Source organism: Meleagris gallopavo, chromosome 10, assembly GCF_000146605.3.
Source record: "Meleagris gallopavo isolate NT-WF06-2002-E0010 breed Aviagen turkey brand Nicholas breeding stock chromosome 10, Turkey_5.1, whole genome shotgun sequence".
Taxonomy (NCBI): domain Eukaryota; kingdom Metazoa; phylum Chordata; class Aves; order Galliformes; family Phasianidae; genus Meleagris; species Meleagris gallopavo.
In genome coordinates, this window is record NC_015020.2 from 4,678,518 (window position 1) to 4,686,168 (window position 7,651).

The window sequence follows — 7,651 nt, forward strand, 5'->3', positions numbered from 1 at the left end:
AGCCACATTACCTTCTGGATAGTATCAAGTCTTTAGATTTAAGACAAACATTTAGGTTAAGATGAAACTGAAGAAAAGAAATATTTTCAAAGGAGAAATGGAGGACCAAATAAACTGGAGACTAGAAGATGGATACCCAAGGGGTTAAGGTGAATCCAAAGTTTGGGAGATTGAGGGATTAAAGGAGAAAATGTACATGGTAATATATCTCAAATGAGAAAGAAGGAAAAGTGTGTTGACAAAAGAAGACAAAAGACAGAAAACTGTGGATCATTAGTGGAAAATGAAAGAAGAGAAAGGGTGGTAGGACTTAGTAGTATGACAGCTGAGAGAAACGGAATAACGGCTCTTCTGTTCTAGAGGAACCCAAGGTAAATTAACAAAGGACATCTTATATGCTATTGGAAAGACTGTAGAAGATCATGAGTTTATGTGTAAAATACTGTACGAGGGATACTGTTAATACAGTGAAATATTGTAAAAGTCAGAAAGCTGCTCGATGATTGGTAATAATTATGTACAGATATGCATCACAATTAATTTCTAAGTACTACTTTGATTCTGCTGGCTTTTGAAATTGCTGTTTTGTTCAGCTTTCTCTGTTAATCTTTGTATATTTCAGGTCATCAAATACACAAAACATTTAAAAGGAAAAGTAGTAATGGTGTTAAATTGATGTACTTGAAGCAATGACTTCTCTTGAGATGTCTGTTTGTACTTAGTGTAATGGAATGGCTGACAGCTGGTTTCAGTTGCCATAGTGTAATTATGTAGAATAGACTTTTGCGATGACACTATGTCAATTAAGGAATCTCTCACATTCTAGACTACAAAGGACAAAATGACAGTACAAGATATTTCTTCCGTTCTTTTTATAAAAAGATAGTGACACTGTGTGAAATTACAGTCCTGTTATGATGACATAAGTCAAATGATGTGAAAGATTTCTGGATTGATTAAAAATCATCAACATTATTGTATAGAATATGTATGATTTGGTTAGCTGTTATGTTTTGTTCATTCTTCTGGAAAGATATTTTGGTGGGGAGCTGACAGACTGGGGGCATTTCTTGTTACGTTTGAACTGGTGTGTGTCAATGTGAAAAACACTATTTATACAACAATGTACTTTAAATAGTGGTTCTTCAGTACATGGACATATTTTAATCCAGTAGAGTTTGAGTAAATTTTAAGGCTATCATGAAGCATGAATGTGGATAGAGATGGAGGTGGCATTTTCCCACATTTTTTGTATGCCTCTTTTTTTTTAAGCTTCACCCAGAAGAAAAGGAAATTACTTCTTTCTTTTTTTAATATATTCACTCTATCCCATAATCCTGATGAAGTCAATGTTTTCATTTTTATTGCAAAAAGCACAATAATGTATATCTTTTTTTTTTTTGAGAAAACTTCAATATCAAAATACTCTGATGCAGAAGAAATTTATAGAAAAAGCTCTTAAATTAAATGAAAGAAAAGATGCTATAAGCATTTCCTGATAGTAAATGCAATTTCTTCTGGTCTCTCTGTGTATTGATCCTATGTGTTTTAATAGTTTTTTTCCAAGCAAAAAACAGTCTCATTTGCATGCAAATTATATAATGTCTCCAAATGATACATGTTGAGATCCTCCTCTGCCTGGTTTCTACTGATTATTGATGTCTGTTTAAGGCTTGTTTTTGTTCCCTATTTTAGCAGTGTAGTATTTATTGACATTTTGATGTAGGAAACCACAAAACATCCTATCCAGTTAGATTAATTTATTTGTATGGAAGTGCACAGGAAAAGAAATTCTATGAACAAAAGCATGAGCAGACATTTATCTCATTTAAGAATTCAGAAACATTCTAGTTTCATTCTAGTTTTAGGCTTGTTTCCTCTGTGATGTGTGTAAGAAGCTAGCCAACTAAGTCATTGTCTCAGAAGCTAAGAAAACACTCCAAACTATTAAGATAGTTTGCATCATTCCATATGCTGGAGTAACTTAGTGATTTTAATGAATTCTGCCTGCCTTTAACTCTGCTCTCGTGTACTGCATGTGGTGTGTAGTTACCAGCTTGCTGTGTTTGTGCCTCGCATCTGTTTTGTGTGCAGCCTAGCTAACACCCTGTTTTTCTGAAAATAAAATGATCAATAATGAATGTCACTTAAATGTCACTAGTAATTGCAATGATCACTAGTACATATTTTCAATTTGGTAAAAATATATAAGCTCAAAATATTCATAAACTAAACATTAAAGTTATTGTGCATATTCTGAAAATACTCATTTTTACTGCAGTAAATGATGGTTTGCAGTGGTATTGCACAGTCTATATAACACCATTTAGTGTAACTTTCTAGAATTTATTTCTTCAATTTTTGCAAAGTATTGCAAACCATTTTTTTTAAATAAACTTTGCTACATCGGATAATAAATCAGCACAGTGAAAGCAGAATAAATAAATAGAATGAAAGGACAAAGAAATGAAGTGAATTAGAACTCCTGAAGTCCTGCCCTTGCCTTATCCCTGTGTGAGCATTACAAAGGCTGCAGACAGGCTCACTCTCAAACCACTGTTTATAGACATAATGGCAGCATGAGGCCATATTCTGTTACTGACAGTGAACAATATCTGTGGGAATAGCAGTTACACTGCTAGTTTGGAAGGTGGAAGCTGGAACAGGGTATTAAGTAGGACAGGTAGGGAGCTACAGCTCTTCCACATACATAACATGGTGGCTTTTTTATTGGCAGATGTGGAAATCAGTCAGCACTTAATCTGTACTTCCCCTTCATCTTTAGAGGTGTCCCCCTTAGCACAGTGAGTGAAGTAGTACAGAAGACTTGCCCTGCTGTCAGTATTGCCCTTCTCCCAAAATATAAGTGGAATGCTTTGAACTTAAGTTGTGACAGCCTTTTAATTAATTTATCATTAAAACCTTTCAGATGTAAGACTAGAAGAGAGAGACTCTTTGATACACTTACCTGATGTCTTAATATTCCTGATGTTACAAAGCTTGGAGGAGTGGCTGACATGCCAGAAGTGAGATATGGACAGGCAGGAGAATTCAGTGAAGAGGAAGCTGATGAGGTTCAACAAGGGCAAATCTAGAGTCCTACACCTGGAGAAGAATAATCTCATACATCAGTATAGGTTAGGAGGCTGACCTGCTGGAGATGAACTCTGCAGAGCGCTGGGTGTTCTGGTGGGCAGCAAGTCAGCTGTGAGCCAGCAGTGTGCCCCTATTGCCAGTGGTATCCTGGAGCACATTAAAAAGAGCATGGTCAGCAGTTGAGGGAGGTGATTCTCCCTCTCTGCCCTGTGTAGGCCCCATCTGGAGTACTGTGTCCAGTTCTGGGCCCCCAGTTCAGTAAAGACAGGGAACTTTTAGAGTGTGCATCAGAGGGCGGCTACAAAGATGATTAAGGTACTGGAGCCCTTATGAGTAAAGGCTGAGACCTGGAACTGTTCTGCTTGGAGGAGACAAGACTGTGAAGGAATTTTATCAATGCTTATAAATAGCTAAAGGATGGAAGTCAAGTGGGTAAGGCTAGGCTCTTTTAGGTGCTGCCCAGCGACAGGACAAGTAGCAAACTGGAACGCAGTAAGTTCCATATAGAATCATAGAATTACTCAGGTTGGAAGGGACCTCAAGGATCATCAAGTCCAACCGCAGCCTAACCATAGTACCCTAACTCTAGCAACCCTCTGCTAAATCATTTCTCCAAGCACCACATCCAAACGGCTCTTAAACACATCCAGAGACAGTGACTCAACCACCTCCCTGGGGAGCCTATTCCAATGTTTAACCACCCTTTCTGTAAAGAAGTGTTTCCTAACGTCCAACCTAAACTTACCTTGGCACAACTTGAGGCCATTTCCCCTCGTCTTGTCACCTGTCACCAGTGAGAAGAGACCTACCCCGCTCTCACTGTAAGCACCTTGAAGGAGAAATTTATTTACATTGACAGTTCTAGAGCACTGGAACAAGCTGACCAGAGAGGCTATGGAATCTCCACTGGAGATATTCAGAACTCTCCTGTGTGCTTTCCTGTGCAAACTTGTCTAAGAAATGTGATTTAGTGGAGGGTTGGGCTATAGATGATTACCAAAGGTTCCTTCCAACCCCTGTGATTGTGCGATTGTTATATTTAGTGTGATAAAAATGTACTATATATATTTCAGTAATCTCTTTAAGGGGTGAGGGTTCCTAAGCATCGATTGTTCAGGTGATGCCATTACTAGTGGTAGCATCAGTAGCTCACAATCATGGCAGCAGCTCTTCATAATTCCCCAAATTAGAGCCTTGCCTTATTGTATTCCACCATGCTTCCTCCTGATTAGGAGTCTAGCAGCAGTTGGCCTAAGTCCCATTACTTCGAGTTCAGCCTGCTTGCTGAACTTACACGAAGTCCTGAGGCAGGTTTCTGTAGGTGTTCCCTTAGTAAGCCATGATCTCAGTCCTCTATCCACAATGAACCTGATCCTATCTATCTAATCTGTGGCATAGCTGTACTTAAATTTGTTTGGATTTGCAGAGCAAGTAAAATGTGCCAGCTGTGTTGACACTGCCTGTAATGGCACAGCTCAAGTGTGACATCCTTACAAACTTAACAGATATATAATAAATTAATTTTAAATAGAATTAAATCAGCAGATTTGCTTTTTAGGTATAATGACTAGGTTTGTATATTGATTTTAATTACAAAATCTAAAAATTTAGGACATTTGTAATGAAGGTTACTTAAATAAAAATGTATATGATAATAATTGTTTTCCTTGGATCAGAAAATAAAAAATGATAATCCTTAACAATAAAGAAAGGAAAAACATGATCTTCATACATCAGGAGACAACAAACTTAAAAATTCTTTGAAAACTATTTCTTTAATTTGGTAAGGAAAATCCTCAGTATTTGTGATTTTTCCCTTTGGAGTGCAAAAGGAATGACTAGATGTAATTGCTTGAGAAACTATTGAGGAATCTATTGCCGTTTGAGATGCCCTATGGTGTCTTGGCTGGCCTCTGAGTGCTGCTTCAAAAAGGCATGGGCCTCTTACATTGGCTGTCACCTCTGTTGTCTGCGTGGCTATGTCAGAGATATGTCCAGTATAACTAGACTTCTGTGTTTTAGCTTATGAATTGAGCTTATGATGTCTTTACTTGTTGTTTTTAGCAGCTTTTGCAGTCTCTGATGTATCAAAACTGGTAACATCTATCTGGCAGAGCAAAAGGTTTTGCTGATATCTGGAATGTATGTTTATCTAATGCTTCTTTATGTTTGGAATAAATGAGAACTGGGCATGGTAATGCCCACAGGTATTACAGGCAAAATGATTGAAAGAAATTGTCCCAGAACAGTCCTGTAAAGGGCTTGCTTGTTTAGCTAGGACTAGAATTTCAATGGCTTTTCATAGGATTTTCTCAGACACTATTAAAATACAACTGGGTAACTGTTTTGTGTTTCCAGGTGATGGACAGGCTCTAATGCTGTGCATCTATAAGCAAAAGTTCCAATTCTGTCTAAGTATATTTCTTAAAAATTGGCATTCTTTTGGGAATTTCTAGCGGAGTCTTTAGCATCTGATTTAACTTCAAAAAATTTACATTCAGTCTTCTGATATGCCCTTTGGTGAATTTGAGCTTCCTGTTACCTGAAGTCCTGTTGCCCGTTGTTTGTTATACTGTCAGATCTCGATGCTTCTTTTTATTCATAACTGAATTCTTGCTCACCTTGGTATAGTATTCACTTTTACTAAATGCTTCTCAGTACATTGGCTTACGTGGCACACCATAGGACTGAGGCATTGGATAGGGTCTGTTTTGACTGAGTCCTTCATGTCCTTTGAATTCTACACCTGGATTCTGCATCATCTGCCCTGGGACAGAGTGATAAAGTGATTTGTTGTAAGAACAGTTTCATGATAGTGATGATTACTGAAGATTGGAATGAGAAAGAAATGGATGGAACAAGAATACACGTTGTTCTTTCATCCCTCAGTTATTACTGATTTGGAAATAGCTGGAACGAGATCCCTGCATTAATTTCTCAACTAAAAAACTTTTGTGGAACCTCAACTGTGTGCTAATTCTAAGAAATGCTGTTACAGTCTTCTGAACTGCAGCAGCCTTTAAAAGAAACTCCAGTATTAAGAAATTAATAACTCTTTTATGGGCTTTCCTTGGTGAGGCTTTTAGAGGGAGGTGAGAAGTGGTAAAATATAGACAAAAGCAGAGCCTACAATTAAATTAAGTTTTATATTTACCATATAGAAGAAAAGATGTTAAATATTTGCTTTAATTACACCCTAATTTCAATGATATAAATGTAATATAAGTACAGAATGTTCATCAGTAGTTCTCTCCCTCCCAGTAAGACTTCATTTCAGTCCTGAAGTTTTGTCTAATGCTCCCTTTTAGGAGAATTATTCAGTGTTTAAAAAAAAATAATAATAAAATTGTTTTGTGACTACATCAGACACTATAAGGTTGTGAATATTCATTATTTTTTATTGTGGGAACAAAACTTACTAGTTATCATATACATCAGGAAACCATTCCTTTTCTGAAGCTGTTCACTGAATACTGAGAATGTGTTAAATTGTAAATTTTACATGGAATCTTTAATCAGTCCCCTGTTTTGCTGCTTAGGGAAATGGGAAAATAAGCGTTTGCTCTTATATGCCTGTGAGTGAGGAAAAAGAGTTCAAACAATTCAGTAGCTCAAATTTGCAGGCAATTACATAGGAATCACAGGCTTGGGACAATTGATGCTACTGATCTGGTGTGATGTAGACACATCTGCAGAGATAGCGTGCACAGATGTGTAGAATAAACCTTTCATTCCCTGTGTCATAAAGAACTGATAGTCTAACTAGTGCTGTCTGGTCAGACCCTGGTAACAAAGGCTACAACTCAGCTGCTTCCTAATTAACCTAGAAATGGCGAAGGTATTTACAAGTTATCTAACACAGATTTGTTAATCCTACAACTACCTAAGTCTGAAGATGGTTATGATAATTTTGCAAGCTAAAAAGAAAAGTGTTTTCTTTGCATAATCAACAATTCTGTTGACTTTTTTTTGCAGTACCTTTGAAATTCTGTGTAATGTGGCGCATTTAAATAATGTCAGCATTATTTATTATATTTATGTAGTATTCTACTAGCCAGTTGAAACGTTTTGTATTTCTGATTGATTTTTCTTTTCCATGATGTGTGATTCTTCTTTTTTTTTCTTTTCTCCAGAACTATTATGGAGCTGCCAAAATGATTTTTTCTGACAATCCGCTTGGTCTGACATGTGGAATGGTGTGTCCCACATCAGACCTTTGCGTTGGTGGCTGCAATTTGTATGCTACTGAGGAGGGGCCAATTAATATAGGTGGATTGCAGCAGTTTGCTACTGAGGTAGGTGGGACTTGCAAATTCCTGAAATGCTTTGTATCTACCAAATAATATTGTCAAACTGAATGCCTTTGTTAATTATTAAAAAAAAAGTAATTAATAAAATAAAGACGTAGGAAGTTAAAATAATTATCCTTTATCTAACCGCACATTCAGAAGCTTAAAACTGCTTTTTTAATGGAACACTTTATGGGAACATAAGGAACATCAGCTGTGAAAAAGAAGCACTAGAAGTTGAGTTAATTTATTTTAAATGGAAGATT